Raw genomic sequence first — 19,274 nt, 5'->3', positions numbered from 1 at the left:
GAAACTTGGTGTTGCCCAATTTGTTAAAATATAGAATTTTCAGTCTATCATCTACCTAATAATGATCAATTAGATACAGAATGTATTTTCCACATTAATTTCATTTTTCTTAAACTTGCTTCACTTTCTTTGCTTCTCCATACTCTGGGAGCCACAGGATCATTTCCTAGAGTGTCCTAAATTATAAGCTCAAATATGTTCAATAAAACAAAATGGGAGGTTCACAGTGAACCCATTTCAGCAATAGTACCTGACACCAAAAACTAGTATCATAAACCACTTTTTAAAAATATATTTTTTATTGATTTAAGAGAGGTATAGAGAAGAAGAGAGAAAAGAAATATTTCTCAAAAGAAATGAGAAAGAATCATCCATTGGCTGCTTCCTGCACACTCTCTATTAGAGCAACCACTGAGCCACACCAGCCAGGCAACTTTTGTTTTTATAATCCGCACTTGAGGAAATGTTTTCATTTATTTTGGAGAGAGAAAAAGGGAGATAGGAAGAAATAAACATTAATTTAAGAGAGAAACATCCATCAGCTGTCTCCCATATGCACCCCCACTGGGGACTGAACCTACAACCTTTTGGTGCATGGGACAACGATCCAACCAACTGAGCCACTGGGCCAGGACCATTATGAGCCACTTTTGATTAACTAAAGGCAAAACTTTTAATAATTGACCAATGGAACTGACATACTCCTGTGTGAGAAAATTAATATGCAAATCAAAGGACACAAGAAATATTAACATTTGAGAACTAACTTAGGGAGAAGATAACAAAATAATTTCAAAAACCCTGATTAGACTGCTGATAATCACTTATAAACCAGAAAGGAAGTTCATAATAATAATAAATGGATCACTTGCATATTATATACTACTATGGGACCAGTGCACAAAATTTGTGCATAGGTAGGGTCCGGCAATGAGGGCCGATTGAGTGGCCGCTGTTGGCTGGCCTGGGGCCTGCGGGCTGGGGACAGTTCCTGTGTTAAGCATCTGTGCTCTGGTGGTCAGTGCACATCATAGCAACTGGTAATTCCACTGTTCAGTTGATTTGTATATTAGGCTTTTGTTATATAGGATTATGAATTTTTATTCCAGTTGCATAAGTTCTGTGTCATTTTTTCATGCCTTTGTAGTGTTATTGATTTTGTTCCCAACCCTGGAAAGCTTCCTTTAAAAAAAAAGGTGCATAAGCCTCAATATAGATGTGAATTTTCACACATCTAATAAACACTTCAACAGTCCTTCTTTATATAAGCAGATGATTGAAAAAAACACTAGTTGCAATTAACCTCCATTTTTTGTGCAGCTGACATAGATTGAGATACTATTAAACAAGTGATCATAATTATGTGCCACAAATATATGCTACTTGTGGATAAAGCAGGTGGTACCACAAAGTGAGACATGATCTCTCTCTTCACCGGGTCACATGGGAAGTTATTTAGATTACCCCAAGCAAGGTGAACATGCAAGTGCATGTCCTCATTCTGCAGGTATAATATTCAGTTACTATACTGAAAAAGCAATCTGTGACCTCAACAATTATTGTTCAAATAGCATGCCTCCTGCAGCATACCTCCTGCAGCATGCCTCCTTATAACTGAACAACTTGACTCAGACACACATGATCTGAACCCAAGAAATGGCTTGTGTGGGGGCAACAATGTGTTCCAGCAAATACCACTTACTAACTGCCAATTAGATTTATACTCCATGTATTGTATAGTCTATACTTTTGAGGTCCTCAGGCTTGAAGCATCAGGCAGGCAACCCCTGGACACCTCGACCTTGATGATTAAGCACCTCATGGATAAATTTTGCCACAAGCTCCAGCCTCCTCTAATCCACATCTTGTTAATACTGCCAAATATTAACCCAATCACCCAAACCAACCACGTGGGAATCACCCACTCTGAGTTGGTTCTTGTAACCTCAAAGATAAAGTCCAGGCTATTGTGACATACACAGTCTGCCTGGCTCTGGCCCCTACCTGCCCCTACAATGTCACCTTCCATGTGCCATACATATTAAGCTAAAGGAGACTTTTACTTCTCTGAGCACACCATGCTTTTTCCTCTGCTGAAAATGCCCTGCACCCACCTTTCCTGCACATAACCTCTGTGATGAACTCTGTCTCTGACAAGACTTCCTAACCCCCAAACCCCAATCCTGTTGGCAGAAGTCTATCAATACAGTGGTTGTTTACTTCTGTGTGTATTTCTGCTATCAGTCTGGAAGCTTATAGCAAACAGAGCCATGTCTTGGTTACCTGTTATATGACATTCCAGTCACACAGTAGGTCTGCACCAAGTAATTGCTTTATAGGGTATTGTGACGGCCCAGGAAAATAGGGTCTGAGGTGGCTAGGGCCAATCTCAAGTTCTGCAGTGGACCGATTCTGTCAAATGTCATTGTCCATATCATGGAACATACATTCTGAGCAATGGCCACCTCTCATCTTCTCAACTACAGCCCTGCTAAGATAGGAGTAAATTGGCTAGAAATACGAGCTTCACTTGTGATTTTTTGGTTATTTTTCTCACATCCAGACTGAAACAGAGAAAGCCAATAGGATTGGAGCATAAGCTGAAAGTGAAGGATTATCTGCTCTGTGGGCGTTTGAACAAAAGGCAATTAATCAAGGATTAAGGCTAAATCAAGCCACAGAGAGCATGTAATGGCAGCATGCTGAATGCTGAAAACTAGCATGGCAATTAGGTAGGAAAAGCCCACAGTGGTTATTACATTTGCCGGGTCGATGAATATCTTGCAGGGAGTCTCACAGAGCCCTTTCCCTGCGGACCAACAGAAACCAGGGCCTCAACTCAGACTCGGAAAAGCATGGAAGACAGTTGAGCAATTAGATTTTCATCTCAAAGTGTCGAGAGCCACCCAGCCAATCCCATCCTATGAAGGCATAAAGATGGGACCAGGTGACCTACAGACAACTCACTGAAAAGGAATGACAACTCAGAAGCAACCTCAGCCTCCACTGAGCAAGTCAGGATCCTGAAGACCACACGGAAGCTCCCTTCGGTAGACCCTCCAAGGCTGGGGTGCCTGGCTTGCTCTCCCACTGCTTCATTCAACTAATATTCGCTGAGCACCCACTATATGTCTCAGGCACTGGTCTAGGTAGGGAAGAAACACTGAAAACTTCCTACCCTTGTGGAGTTGCCACTCTAACAAAGGTAGGCAGGTGGCAAACAACACAGAATAAATTAGTATAAGTGTGTTAGAACATGACAAATACTACAGAGAGAAAAACACTGCTGGCAAAGAGACTGATGTTAGAAGGTGGACAGAGATTCTAGAAGAGGATGGTCCAGGGACCTCTCCGAAACAATGATTTTGAACAACTTGAAGGAAATGGGAAATCATTAATTGGAGGGGAAGAGCCTTCACAAGAATATAACAGTTGCACATTTGACAAAGATATTTCCCTTCTGTTATGTTGGCCTTGATTTAATCAATTAAGAGCAGGATAGCAACATAATTAAGGGCATGCACGTTGCATGCAGTAAGACATACACAGGTGTGTTTTGTGGTTTGCCACCCACACCTGGAAATTATCAGATGTCATGATCTCCATCAGCTAACCTCATCCAATGGTGAGGAGGCGTACCTTATACCTCAGCAGCTGGTGAACTTCTGTTGTCCTTGGTAGTGACATTAGACCACAACACATCCCAAGGCCGCCCCCTGCCCCTAGGAACCGTTGGCCCTGTGAACTGAGAAACTCGGGACAAATTAGCTCATTCTTGTCTATGCTGGGTTAAGAGTTCAGGATGTACATATGGACTACATCTCATATATCCCCTGTTTTGCATGTGTTCCCATTCACCCCTGCCACTCATTATTTATCTTATACTGGTTTCAAAACAGTAATAACTTATAAGCTTTTTATTCCATGGCTGCTATAATAAATCTTAATTTGGGGGGAAAAGACAAATGAGAACTCAAATATTGGAGGTCACAGAACCTAACATAATTCAGTTTGGCAAATGGCAAAACTTGTATTATGTCAGTGGTACAAGCTCAACCATTTATCTCAGCCACCACATTTCAGAGAGGAAAAGAGAGAGAGAGAAACATCAATAATGAGAGAGAATCACTGCTTGGCTGCCTCCTATACATCCCTACTTGGGATCAAGCCTGCCCTGACTGGGAATTGAACCTTGATTGCCTGGTTCGACATTCAACCACTGAGCCACACTGGCCAGGCCACCATGCCTCTTACAGGGCAGAATAATTTATTCGTTTGAGGTTACTGCACCAATGCTGGTGTCCCTAGTTTTGTAGATATGAAATTAGATATGTTTAAAGAGTGAAAATATTTTTTCCAGGATATATGTTTTCATTTTGCTCTAAGATCCATAAACATTTACCCTTCCAGGTACAATAATTTATAATTTTCTATGAGGAGAATATAAAAGGATTTTTAAATCAAGTTTTCTAACCACTTGGCTACAACTTCCATACTAACAACAACAACAAAAAATGTCAGGGGCTGCTCTGCAGAAGAAGAAAAGGTGTCCACCATGTAACTGTTATTCCTGTCTCCTGATCTTGGCCAAAATAAACTCATTGACCCTGTGCTGAAGGTTTGCACACCTGTGTGGGCTAATGTTCCTGAAGATCGCAGCCCCAGGACTCCACATGACCTCTGCTCAGAACACATGACCAAATGCCCTCAGTGGTGGGGGTTTCCAGTCACTAACTTGAGTCAGAGGTGGCTTATAATTCCATGTGATTCTCTTGCCCAGGGCTGATGAGTAATAGTGAGGTGAGCACAACTGCTTACATCACTGAAGCGGTGCTCTTTATGTATTTCTGTTAAACTCCAGTGACCCCACTGAAATCTATGGTCTCTGTGTTTCCACTTTGTCTGAAGTGACACTGTTAACTACCCCTGGGAATTGATGATATGCCACACGTATCATGTGCTGTTCCAAAAATTTCCTCAGAAAATTCCTTTCTCTGAGAGAAGAAAACAATCCTTTGTTTTCAGCGATGATGTCAATCAGGAGCTGGTATTTTAACCTTCTTCCAGTAACTACTTCTAAGATGAATAAATAGCTCACATATGTCTCAGCTGAGAGAGTACAGCTCATGGTTCAAGATCTCGTGATTATTTTGGCTCATCCAGTTTTGGTAACAACAGCAGGGCAGGAGGGATTTTCTATAAGATCTAGACCTTGGGCCTTTAGATGGGTCAGAAACAAAGCCCCCTTTGATTTCAGGAGGGTAGCTGGCGGTCTCACCCAGGCCTGACCCACAAGTCCTGGCCAGTGGGCAAGATCACATGGGGAAGCTGCCTATCTACGTGTGCTCCTGCCGACCTGGGTATCAAGAAAACTAGGCCAAGCCTGGAGAGAGCACAAATATTTACTGTAAGTGAAGGTGTGCCAGGTGACCCTCTGTGGAATTCTGAGCCACTGAGAGCATAGCTGAGGCAGATTCCGTAAACACTTGAGAGCACGTGCTTCTGCCATCACCCTGCAGGTGAATGACCTCAAAAGCCTCTGGGATCCAACCTGAGAGATTAGCAGGCTCGCTTCAAGCCAACTTGGAGAATAGGAAATCCTCTATGTTGCTAGCACATTAAATCATCATTAACTTAAAATGCAAAGGAGGGAACCCACAAGAAGGAACAGATTTCTGCCAAGGTGAAAGAAATGATATGTACATGACTTCACCTGAAAATTGATTTGGAAAAGCCCTAAGAAATACTGACTGATGAAATAAACATCACCTGGAATGAGATTAAAACATAAATAAAAACAATCCTTTCACTCCAACACAATGGCCATAACCACAAAAACTTCAGTTTTATTAACTGCTTCTAGGAGGTTGTCAATAAGTATATAGGGCTCCCCACCACCACCAGACCCACCAACAACCCACTTGAGAATACATTTTTATGCTTTTCAACTAGCAAATGTCTATCATCCTGTTTCTGCCTTCATCTTTTCTCTTTCCATTATATTCTCCAGTGACAAGAAAATGTCCTAACCGTGTTGGTTTAAATACCATTTAGTTGCAATAAAGACTCCCCCTGCAAAACAACAACAAACCTTTATAAGAAAAATGTGTGTGAAAATCATGTCCTTCCTTTTCTCCTGCCTAATGAAATATTTCTGCTTTTTCTCAGTTTCACCATCATCTTACTCAAATTCTCATGGGATTTAAAATTCACTTTGTCCTCAGAGACATTGAAAAAAAGGCAATAACACGTTATTTAAATTCCCTCTTATAGTTTAATTACTTGTTTCCTTTTGTTTGATTGGCATGCTCTAACTCACATGCATGTAAACAATATACTCATCAAATCTGAGTTATTCTTTAATAAAGATATTTCACATTAGAAATACTTATTTGAAAGTAACCTGGCTCATTAACATAAAGGTGTGTCCTGCATTCCAGTTTATTTCAGGCTTTGGCAATGTACAGACATATAGTAACTGGTGAAACTAACAGTTTATGAATCACCATCAAATGGGACAGTAAAGAAACAGAAAAAAAAAAGCACGTGTTAATCATATAGTGTATTCATATGTATGAGTAGTAAGGGAGGGAAATGACAGCAAAACCCAAAGGAAAACTTCAGGTAACTATGTCCTGGGCTTTAAGTTTTGTTTTCTCTAATTAATAATAACAAAAACAAACAGATTTAGAATAAGACATGTAAGCCAAAAAACTAAGGGGAAGATAGATTTCTATCACTGCCAAGCAAAAATTCAGATATAAACCATAAGTCATTGTTCAAGCAAACACTTAACACCCCTCAGATGTTATTTCATTTCAGGCCAAGTTCAACTGATATCTCCCTCTTTTCCAGTGAGGTTTCTAAGTCAGAAACACTCAGAAAAAAGAGACCAAACACAAACAGGAAGAAAAACACAATTGTTTCCTTCTAAACCAGTGACTTCTCAATCAGAGAAAAATTCCCAGAAATTAAGTGGTTTACATTTTCCATGATTTCAAAAAAAAAAAAAACTAAAGTAGCCATGTGCTTTCCTATTTTTGAATAAAAAGTTTCTAAATAGCCCAGCCAAAGATGAGACACAGAGTAAAGAAATCAGGAGAGTTCAGATGACAATGTTTTTCAATCTCATTCTTTGCTCCTGTCTGTCTATACATAAGGAGAGCAAAACTGATCAACTACAGCTAACCCTGAACACCAAAGAGAAGTGACTTATAAAGAAAAATCTTGAAGAATGCCACAGATATAAAAACAGTACTACACCAAACTCCAACTCCATGCCAATAGATGTTATACATTCATATAATAAACATACAGTGGTGTCTTTGTGCTTACCTATAATTGTCCTCAAGGCTCACGGAAAACAAGCCACCTCTCCTGCCGGAAGGTGTCAGATTGGGCTAGTGTTCCGGTAGCACAGCTGGAAATCCACCTCGACGACCCTAGGACCCTTGGGCTCTGGTCTGTCTTCTCCTTCTCTGTGTTGAAATGCTGCCAGCACACAACTCTGCTGGTTCTCGGGGGACCTCCAGCAAGTTTTAACACAACTGAGGAGGAGTGCTCCAAGCTGGCTACTTCTCCTGATGAATCACTTCAATGACAGCTAGAAAGAAATGCTCCTTGGTGGAAAAGGAGTTGACTCAAGCTCCACCCCTACCGTGAGCCTAAGTGATCCCGCCCAGCTTGGCATTCAGCTGACACAGCCACACCTGCCAGAACGCTGTTACCTGCAGCACTGCTTCTTCAAATGACAGTTCTCGATCATAGAAAGATGAATAGAGGACATGCCTGACAGGACAGGCAATACCCAGAAAGCATATGGTTTTCTAAGTAATATAACCTGGGATTGGGCTGTTTGCTTGTTTTAAATGGTGTCTGTGGTTTCAAAGAGAACTATGATACAAACTACACCACCAAACAGAAAAGAAGGAGGGATTTAGTATCACAAGAGAGACAGCACCTACCTATGACTCCAACATCTCTGGTGTGCAAACCATTTTCAGATGCCAGGCCTAGATCAAGGGCTCTGAGTCCTATTTGAGGGGTACGGTTTACGGAACTAATCACCCTTTATTCTGCTCAACTCCCAGGGCCAAGTAAAATGTGTTCTCTTTCTCAGGCTTGTGACTGGCACTAAAGGACTCCTTTTTGCTCTTGCTTGAAGCAGGTCAAACCCCACTCTACAACCCCACAGGTGTGGTTGACACAGGAAGTGTTCTTACTTATAGCGAAAAGCTAACTTTCCACACGAACTCCAATTTGGTGGCGTGCTCACTCATTAAGTGTTCCTGGCATGCCAAATGAGAAACTCTAAACTAGACTTTCCAGTTCCCACAGGTGCTCAAAGGCTAGGATTCCCGGAGGTGCTGGGATGACAAAACAGATCACCAGGAGAGCCAGCGACCTCTAGTGGCTGGGAGGATCCCTGACGTCTTGGTGGAGAAATTGGGCATTGGGCTACTACCAGAAACCCTGTCCTCAAATACACCCTCACAGATAGTTCCTCACAGGTTGACAGTTCTAACCATTTTTCAGTAGAATTCTTGAAATAAGAAAACTACCTCAAGGTTTAAGCAGAAAGTGAGGACACATAAGTGCTAAACAATCTCAATTTAAGAGCAGAAACTCTAAGTATTAATATAAAAAGTAAAGACAAAATTCACATTTCAGATTAATAATCATTTTCCCACAGCCAAACATTTCATTTTATTATGTTTCCTCCTTGTCTGTCCACAGTTCTGCCTTGAAAAAAGGCACAGAAAAATCTTATTCTAGGAGAAGGAAAAAGCCCACACTTGATTTTTCCAACTACAATTTTGCTACCACCATTAACAATCAAACTTACTGACCACGTGGCATGCATCCATTTTCAGGTTAACATCTTTCTCCCCAACTCATGGAGATCAGCCTTGGCCCAACCTCCACTAAAATGCAACTAAACCTGGTCAACAACAATTTTAACACAGAATTAGTAAATGGTAGCAATGGCGGGAGCATTAGAACCCTTAGTCTCTCCATCCAGAGGAAAGTGGGACCCAACCAGGGAAGCACCACCATGGAACAGATACTAAAGTGGATTCAGCACAAACAATGGGTTTCATTGCAGAGTTATTATCCCTGCTCCCATTACACCACTATCTGAGGGTATCCTGAAACTTCTCAAATCTAATATTCCAAAAAGAAAAACAAACAAAAAAACAATAACAACAAATGATGTTCCACAAAGCAGCTGTGGTGAAGAGAGACAAGAATGCAGACACTGGACAAGCAATGGAGAATGGCTTAGGATTAAGACTAGGTCTAATGCAGACTTTCTTAACCTGGGCTTTAAGGACACTGGGGGCCAGCTAATTCTTGATGTGAAAGGGGGGTCTGTTCTGTGCATTGTAGGATATTTAGCAGCATATCTGGCCTCTATTGCTCTATCTAGATAGCAGCTCTCCTAGGGTGTGACAACCAAACACTATCTCCAGACATTGCTAAGGGGGCAAAGATACCCCCAGTTGAGAACCATTGGTTTAAAAGGTCAGGACTTTGTGCAGAGTGAAGTAGTTGGTGCCCTTGGAGAAGGGGTGGAAGCTGCTTCTGAGGCGATATGTAAGAAGAAAGGACAATTGCTGCTGTAAATAGGAACTAGGTAGAGGGAAGGGCAGTTTATACTACTGCTTCCAACTAAGGGCTGCTGCTGCAGAAAAGTAGAAGAGTGGGTGGGGTAGGGATTAGAGATTGAGCCAAGAATATCAAAGTCTGAAACAACTGAGGAGCAAAAGAAAGCAGAAGATGGCCGAGTCAAAGAAGTTGAATGGCATGGAAGTCTGATTTCAGATAGTGTCATAAACTCAGCAAGTGGCCCGCAGGTATGACACTGCATGTTCCCCCCACAAGTCAGAGGGCCAGGGAAGAAGGTATGAGGGGTGGATGGATGAAAGTGACTGGAATTCTTAAACAGATATGGACATAGGAGTGCCACAAATGTGCTGTAATTTCCAAGGTCATTGAGGTTATCAGTGGGCAGAGAAACCTCGAGTCCACTGAAACTGAAAACAAGGAAACCTGGTAGGAATGTGTTGCAATAGAGTAAATAAAGATGAAGTCTAAAAGGGGGTATCACTGAGAAGGAAATAAAGAGTCTAAAGAAATAAACCAGGGACTATAGTCGAGTCATACAGACTAAGAAGCTCCTTATAAAACATAACTGAGAAATTGTAAGCACTCTTGATTATCAACCAGAGAGAAAATAAAGTACAGATAACTATATGTTCATGTCCTCAAGGAATATTTTAAAATATGGGAAAACTTTCACAATATACTGTTAGAATAGTGAACTATAAAACTATATATATATATATATATATATATATATATATATATATATATGTAAAATAAACTCAATTTAAAATTTAACATATTTTATGTATCCATTTTTATAGCTTCTGAGTCATAACCTCCATTAAAGTAATAGCAGACACAATGAGATTTCCGAGATTTTAAAATAAATCCTAAGAAAATGGGATTCGAATCTTGGAGAAGAAGGCACAAGAGAAAGCTGATTTGAGAGGAAAGGATGGAAACATGGAGACAAAAATAGTGAAGGAGCAAGGGCTACATTAAGGTTGAAGGAGTTTTCCAAGCAAATACAGGTTCTGCGTTAATAATCAAGCGATGAGCAAGAAGAGACCGGTGTCCTGAGGCAGAAACTTCGGTTTCCCAATGTGGGCAGAATGCGTTTAACAAAAGGAGCTCTAGTGATAGTAGCCTTTCCTGGAATTCCCCACTGGTATTACTGGCAAGGAAGATCATAGGAGGCACACCTATGAATGACCAGGGCTGGGTCTACCGGAAGGATGCCAAAAGGAAAGGCTGCTTCTAGTCTCACACCCCTTGGGTTTTTTGGGTTTTTGTTTTGTTTTGTTCTTTCCAAATAATGTTAAAAAATACATGGCAATTCTGTAATTCTATATTGCTTACATTAAATGCACATCTTTTCATGGCTCTTAGCATTTCTGACATATTACCAAAAGAATATGCTTAATAGCCTCTACTACACTTAGAAAATTAGGATGGCTTATAAGGTGGAATTTTATGAAATAACACAAAGGGTCACATTGGACCAGTATGCTCCAATGGAAAGCAGTGAAGTGTGTGAAAGGTAATTAAATTTTAAGTTAACATAACCAAAGCGAGTAAGAAAAGTGTGAAAGCTGACTTCAAATCAAGATTTTTTAAAAACACAAAATTTGAACTTCAGAGTAGTATCTCAAAGACTTTTCAGTGTTTGTATTCTGTTAGGAGGAATACACATCTCAAGATGATCTCAATTACTGAGATCATCTTGAGATTTGTTGTTGTTGTTAAAAGCCAGTATGAATTTATCTATACTCTGCAGTTTCAACAATCGTGTTTATAGAAATATTACAAGTTATCATAAAATATGCACCATAAAACACTGGTTAAAAGTTCTTAATAGGATTATAGCATTATTTCCATATACACATATAAATATAGGCAAAGGACCAGAAGGAATTAAAACAAAATAGTAAATGCTCACTCTTTCTCTGGCTATTCGAATTATAGGTAGATCACTGCTTTATACTTCATATTTTCCAATGTCTAATTCCTTTACAGTCAGGGGAAAAGAAAACAAACATGTGACTTGAAAATTGCTAAAGTCCTGGTCAAATGACCTTAGCAATTGGTTGGAGTGTCGTCCCATACACCAAAAATGTGGCAGGTTCAATTCCCAGGCAGGGCACATGCCTAGGTTTTGGGTTCAATCCTCTGTTGAGCCTACAGAAGGCAAGCTATCCATGTTTCTTTCTCACATCAATGTAGGTTTTTTTCCCCCTTCCTCTCTCTCTAAAATCAAGAAACATATCCTTCAGTAAGGATTTTTAAAAATTGCTAAGGATTTAAAAAACAAAACACTGAGTAATCAAAAAAAAAAAAGTTTCCCTATTTTGTTCAAAACTAACTACAGAAGAGAAAGTAGGACAATTGGAGGGGGAGGAATAAATTGAACAAAACAAGGATGACACGACACAGGCAAAAATCTTCCCATAACACAGGCAAGGTTTGGTAATTATAGCACAAAGTCTTGAGTTTTCTTACAAGGTCTTAATTGAAATACTCCTAATCTGGATTAGCCTTTTCTTCCACGCCTTACAAAAAAAAAAAAAAAAAAAAAGACAATTTGCAGTTCATATGTCTTGCAGGTTAACACAATCAAGTGACTTTATCAAAACAACTGAACATAAAATGTCTCAGCAAAATGGGGAAAGGTCTCTTGAATCTTTAAACATCACTTGGTAAACATAATATCTTGTACCTACTCCACTCCAGATACTAGCCAAGACCCAGTGATGGGTAGCCTCAACCATTTAAGAGTGATAGCTTACAAACAGTTCTCTAACCTTCATTATTTTAGGGCAGTTACTCAGGGTCCTGAACACATTTTCACATGAAAGAAACACCTCACCTTATGACCCTGCCCAGTCCCTTTGGCTATAATGACCATCTAAAAGCAAATGACTCCCAAAGGCCTACCCATGGCTGGCCTCTCCCTCAAACTCCATCCTCACTCTCCATCATCTCCTTCACATGACCATTTGGAGATCCAAAAGCCCTAACATCAGCTTCTGGTTCTGCTTCTGCTTCTGCACCTGTTCCCCAGCTAACCACTTGCACCTCAGTGACCACCAACCAGCCAGCTGTTCAAGCTGGATTTCCTCAGTTCCATTCCTTTCTTTACCCCTCACACATCCAGTACATCAATGATCCCTAAATAATTAATCACCATACACACCAAAAAAATCCTCAACCATCAGATGTTCAAACCATCATCTCTCTCACAATCCATGGCCACAGCCTCTGGGACATTCTTATCCACAACAAGAGTCACACCAAGCCATTACTGTCTGGCAACTCCCTCTGCTGACTTTCTACAACTTTAATCATAAAATGCAAATCCCTCAAGAGCCTGCTTTGGTCCTCTCTATCCTTCCTGTGAAGATCTCTTCCCCCACTCCACTGGCCTCTGGCTCTTCTTCAGACCTCTGAAGCTCACTACCACCTGAACAATGGGCATCATACCAGCTGTGCTGCTTTCTGAAGCTCCACTCCCAGACCTTCTCTGGTTGGCTCTGGTCTTCTGAGGGAGGTGCAGTAAGAGTCTTTACACTGATGGGAACATCGACTAGTAGCACACTTCAGGAAAGCAAATTGGTAATATGTACCCAAAGTATTTAAATCCTAATATTGCTGGATTTAGTAATCCCATTTCCAAGGAGGTACTTGTATCATAAGAACACAATCTAACTTTAAAAAATTGCACAATAATAAGAAACATTGAAAATTTTAATTAAAGAGAAATGATTAAGTAAGGTATTATATCCTGAGAAAATGAAATGTGACATAGCACATATTGGACTGTTAACTGACCAAAAATAGGCTACAGACATTATCATGCAAATTATGCAAAAATTCACATTCCCTACTAGATGACAACTAAAATGAAAATGCCAAGCATTAAGAGTGATACCCTTTCTGTTGCTGGTAGCTTTTTCCTCCTAACTTTTTTTTTCCAGATTCAGAACAATGTGTATATAATAACTTCCGCAATTGAAGGGAAAACCCCTCCTTTTTGTAACATAAATATATTCTATATAAATAGGTACTACCTTTTCAAGATACCACAGGAAAGACATTTAAAAGCCCAATGTTAAATTTAAAGCTACCATACAAAAGACAGTCAATCAAAAAACACTATTTAAAAAACTACCTTACAAATCAATGTAAAACTCACAACTCAAAGGAAAAATGAACAAAGAATGAGAATCAGCACTTCATATAAGAGAAAAATACAAATATATGAAGAACCGAAACTGGTTTAGCTCAGTGGTAGAGTGTAGGTCTGTGGACTGAAAGGTCCCAAGTTCGATTCCGGTCAGGGGCATGTACGTTGGTTGCGGGTCGACGTTTCTAGCTCTTTATCTCTCTCCCTTCCTCTCTGTAAAAAAATCAATAAAATATATTAATATATATATATATATATATATATATATATATATATATATGAAGAGATACTCAGCCTCACTGACTAATGGCATACAATTTTTACCTTCCATAATGGCAAAGATTAAAAGGCAGAAAAAAATGGAGTAATGTAGAACATAGGAAAAACTACTTTCAACTACTGGAGCTGGAGGAACCCAGTGTAATACTTGGGAGGGCAATCCCTGATGTCCTTTCATCCAATAATTAGGCTGTAGGAATTTACCTACAGACACACCCACACGTAGGTATCAATAAATACCACAGAGTTGAGTTTTCAAAACATCGCAGCAGAAGACAGGGTAGATGTGTTAATCTTGTATGTCTACCATAGTCCATTTTCTGAAAGCAGCAACAGCTAACTTTTTTTAAAAAAAAAATATATTTTATTGATTTTTTACAGAGAGGAAGGGAGAGAGATAGAGCTAGAAACGTCAATGAGAGAGAAACATCGACCAGCTGCCTCTTGAACACCCCCTACCGAGGATGTGCCCGCAACCAACGTACATGCCCTTGACCGGAATCGAACCTGGAACCTTTCAGTCCGCAGACCAATGCTCTACTGCTGAGCCAAACCGGTTTCGGCTAGCAGCAGCTAACTTTGATGGAATTCTTAGTACAGGAATGTCTTGTTGTATTGCACTTTGCTTTACTGCGCTTCACTGATGTTGAGGTTTTTACAAGTTGAAGGCAAGACTCTCCACCAGTACAAAGATGACAACTCACTTTATTGTGGTGGTCTGGAGCTAAGCCTGCAATATCTGCAGGGTCTGCCTGTATATGGCAGGCACTATTCTAAGCCCTTTGCGAGCATCATGTACTTTAATCTTCACAATAACCCTGTGAGATAGGTACTGTTGCTATCCCTGCTCTACAGATGAGAAAACCAAGGCTTAGAGAAATTTATAGTCTTTGCTCCTTCGAGTGTACATTTCTTCCGTGCCTCTTCCATCTAGAATTAAGCATGTTTAAACAAAGCAGGTGGCCCGCCGGCCGTGAGTCTGACATGCTTGAATTGAAATACCACACCCACAAAAGTCTGGGGAAGTAGGAAAGACTATCACCAGTGAACAGAAACGGGATGGGTATGGGGGGTAGAAAAACAAACCAGAGCCTTGGTGTGTGCAGCAGAGAGCCACTGCATGGGTAGAAGTATTCTTTAGGTTCCAGAAACTCAAGTCAAGTGGTACAAGTGTTTGGGGAGACCTGGAAGCAACAATCGGGGTGATTAATCAGGGAAGGTCACTTCCTCCTTCATCGTGCAGGTGAAAGCAGAAGTGTGTTCCTAAGACTGGAAGTACAGGCAGGTACCTAAAGATGACAGGTACCTAAGGAGGGACACGCAGAAGCTACATAATAGGCTACTGCTGGCCCATCCCACCCATGCTCTACACATGGCCTCAACCTGACAGATACAGTGGCAGGTTCCTCTGATGAGAAAGGGGCAAACAGGAAGTCAGCAATACAAAGACCAGATGCAACCAAGAGTCACCAAATGAGAAACAAGCAGGGCTGTGAACAAGGGGCGGGAACTTGTAAGGGGAGTGTGCAAACAGAGTTGGAAACAGAAGAATTTTAAATATGCATCATTAATATCCTCATAAAAGCCGAGACGGAAATAGGGCATCAAAACAAGTGCAGGCTGGTATGAGGAGGTAAAAGGGAATGAGAGGTCTAGGAGAAGGAACCAAGGTTTTGAACCTCAAACCACAGAGTTGTGCAGCTGTCTCCACAAGAAAAATATGGAATGCAGTTAACACCATGTGGGGTTTTACATTTGAGAGGAAGAAGAGGAGGCTTAGATATCCTCCACCCCATCATCCACACCAACCTCCATTCGTCCTTCTTAACGTAGAGAAGGGGCACTTTCATCTTTTTCTCCATGCGCACAGATTCACACACATGGGCAGACACAGGGAGACTGTGTCTTTGTTTCACAACGGATGCTGTACTGTTCTGCATCTTACTTCTCACATAGCACTTTCTCAACGGAAACCCTCCCAAGCTAACTCTAACACAGCTCTAACTTTTTCTGTTCAATGGCTATATAAAGAGACACAGTTCAAATATTTGCATTTTCAGTATCTTGCCACTGGAATGGTACAATAAACATCCTTATACATATGGCCTTGCCAACAGACACTTTTATTTCTAGAAGACAGACAGCTGGGAGAAAGGCTGCTTAGTGGAAAGGTATATTAATGTTTAATTTTAATATGTATCACCAGTCTGCTTTCCAAATAAAGCATGGTAATTCATGTTTCCCTCAGTATTATTAGAATACTGTTTCTACTAAATCCTTGCTAGCAAGACGTGTTATTTTCTATTTTTACCAGTCTGATGGTTTTAATGTCTCCTTGTTGTTTAAATCTGCATTCTTCTAGCAAGTGTGACTTATTTTTCATAGGTTTGCTGGCTGTCTGCATTTGCTCTCAATTGAGTTGCATGTTCTTTGTCCATTTTCCCTGAGTCGTGTTTTCTTGTGTGTGTGTTTTTTTGGGTTGGTTTTTTTTTTTTTTTTTTTTTTTGCCAATTCATAAGTTATTAATATGATAAATAGTAACCCTTTGTCTATTATACTTTTTGTTTTTTTTTTAATAAATACCCTCTCAAGTGTGTCCTCCCTCACTCCCAAGATTACACAAGTAGTTGCTTGCATTTTCTTACAAATTTGAATTGCTTGTCATCACAGAAGATTCTGGGATTTATTTCTGATTATAATGTAAGACAGAAATCCATCCCCTCCCCACCCCTCTGAAAAGTTGATTAGGCCAATATCATCCAACAAATAATGTAATATTTTCTCAACAGTACAGAACTGTTCATTTTACTACACATTAACTCCTCTTAAGGAAATGCAGTCCCGGATTCACTATTCTGTTTCACTGAACCACTTATCACACACTGATCTGGTCACAAAGACTTTCTTTTCATGGTATGATCACCTGCAAGTCAACTTTTCCCTCACTGATTTTCTTTTCCATATTCATCTGGGCTCTTCTCAAGCATTATGCATTTACTCTTGTATATAAACTTTTGGATTATTCTATTCAGTTCAAAATAAGAGAAAAAGAAAGCCCCACTACTTTGGGAATTCTAAATGGAATTGCAATTAATGTATTAATTTTGGAATAACATATTTTTGCTATTTTTTTTAATTTCCTGTCTTTCACTAACAGGTCCCACATTTGTTCAATTTTTTCCTAGGGCATTTGCTGTTGTTGAGAAAAGGAATATTTAACTTCCATTTCCAGGCGCTCATTTTTAAAACAGAGAAAAGATGACAATTTGTAGGGACTATTTTTTAACAGCTATCTTGATAAATTTTCCTATTAATTTTAGTGTTTGTTGTTTTTTTAGGAGAGGGTCTTGGATTTTCTAGACATATAAACATTTCACAATTTTACTGCATTTCCTAGAACCTTTAAGACAATGTTAAATAATTATAAAACCATATATCCTTTTATAATTCCTAATTATAACTGTTTAGTGTTTTGCCTTTCAGGAAGTAAGGGTTGTTGGGTGATTTTTTGGTACTAAATAGCCTTTTTGTGTGTGTACTTTATTTTTATTCCTTTACTGCTTTTGTAGATTATAATACTAGTATATTAGGATTGGCTGCCTAACTTTATCAAATGTCTGGCCATCCTCTATTGCATGTTGAAAACTTTTTGCCTTTAATATATTGGGAAGAATATGGGTGATGGTGAAAAAATGACTAATACCTAATCATTCTAGTATTACTAAAATAAGTATTAATTATAGTGCATTGGCTTTTGATGCACTCAAGAGTGTATTTGTTAGTGAATTATTTTAAATTTTTGCATTTATTTTCATAAATAATATTGGTCTATTCTTTGCTTTAAAATTTATTAGGCATTAAAATTATGCTAGTTTTATAAAATGAAGGTAGGAACCTTTTCATACTTCAGTATGTCCTAGAACAGTATAAATAAGACTCTTTTTTTTTAGGTTAGATTTTCTGTTTTTTTAAAGGTTAGATAAAAGTTTCTGTTTTCTAAAGGTTAGATAAAATTTTCTGATTTTTTTTAAAGGTTAGCTAAAACTCAACTGGAACCCCATGGGTCCTGATGACTTTTTCAATGGTGACTTTTAATCACATTTCCTACCTCTTCTACTGTGACTGGCCTTTTCAAGTTTGCCATGCTCCATGAATCAATTTTGGTAATTTGTATTTTATTAAAACATCATCTCTAAGTTTTCAAATTTGTTGTCATAAGGCTTCTTATATCATTTTCCTATGAAGTTGGTTAACCTCCCTGTCTTTCTTATTCCTATAATTTTTTTTTTTTTGCTCTTTTTTTCCTGTTAGAATGGGAGTTTATTTTATTGATTCTTTCAAATACCTACCTATTGGAGTTAATTATGCTTTAAATCCTACTTTTTTTTTTTTTTTTTTTTTTTTACTAATTTTAACTTTTATCTTTGTTGCCTATTAATTCCTCCTTCACTTTTTACTTTTTGTCTTTTTAGTTGTCATATGATGCATACATTAATTCCTTGATTTTTTATCTTCTTTAATAAGGAAGATAGCTTTCCCTTTCTAGGTGATATGTTCTATAATGTTTAGAATTTTTATAAAGAACAAGAAAGAAAAATAAGATAACAATTCTAAGATTCACCATTCGACTAAGCAATGGAACTAGCTGGCAGGGGGTGGTAAGCCAGAGGCAGGATGAGGAAGAGCCATCCCCATTTCCCTAGTAAAGGCCAAGTTTAAGCAAATTCTATTCACACATAGGTTTAGAAAAAAATTATCACCAGAATCAATGCTGCAGGCAGTGCACCTTTGGCCTACTATGAAAAACTGCTGTTATCAAAACAGTCTAGTTCAGTCTTCCAAACCAAAGGCGCCACAGATCCTTAAGTCAACAAAGATTCTCTCCTGTACCACAACAGTGAACTTACTGATGCAAAAATGCAGCCTAACACATTTGAGGCTCAACTTCAGAACAGGTTTTTACAGAACTCTCAGGTAATCAGAAGCTATCACCTAGAACCCACAGCTTCCGGGTGCCTCAGTGAGTCAGAACCCACGGCTTCCGGGTTAACAATGACTCAGAACCCACGATTTCCGGGTGCCACAATGACCAGAACCCACGACTTCCGGGTTCAACAATCACTCAGAACCCACGGCTTCCAAGTACTAGGGGGGTGGTGGTGGTGGTGGGGGAGTGCCCTTGTCAACATGATTACTTCAAATA

At 39.4% G+C, this 19,274-nt stretch overlaps 1 protein-coding gene across 9 annotated transcripts in view; it reads right to left on the bottom strand.

Annotated features, from left to right (window-relative positions):
- The window catches only part of NEDD4L (NEDD4 like E3 ubiquitin protein ligase), a 285,795-nt gene that overhangs the window by 145,962 nt on the left and 120,559 nt on the right, over window positions 1-19,274 (bottom strand). For 2 of the 9 annotated variants that reach the window (XM_084888483.1, XM_084888485.1), the window contains exon 1: window positions 7,336-7,601. The exons of the other annotated variants lie outside the window; for them this stretch is intronic. The gene's annotated coding sequence lies outside the window, so the exon portion shown is untranslated. Of the gene's footprint in view, window positions 1-7,335; window positions 7,602-19,274 lie in introns of those variants that run through there. 9 annotated transcript variants of the gene reach the window in all.

The sequence above is a fragment of the Pipistrellus hanaki genome, assembly GCF_964339955.1.
Source record: "Pipistrellus hanaki genome assembly, chromosome: 6".
Taxonomy (NCBI): domain Eukaryota; kingdom Metazoa; phylum Chordata; class Mammalia; order Chiroptera; family Vespertilionidae; genus Pipistrellus; species Pipistrellus hanaki.
The sequence above is the reverse complement of the archived record's forward strand: the minus strand, read 5'-3'. Positions and strand labels throughout refer to the sequence as shown.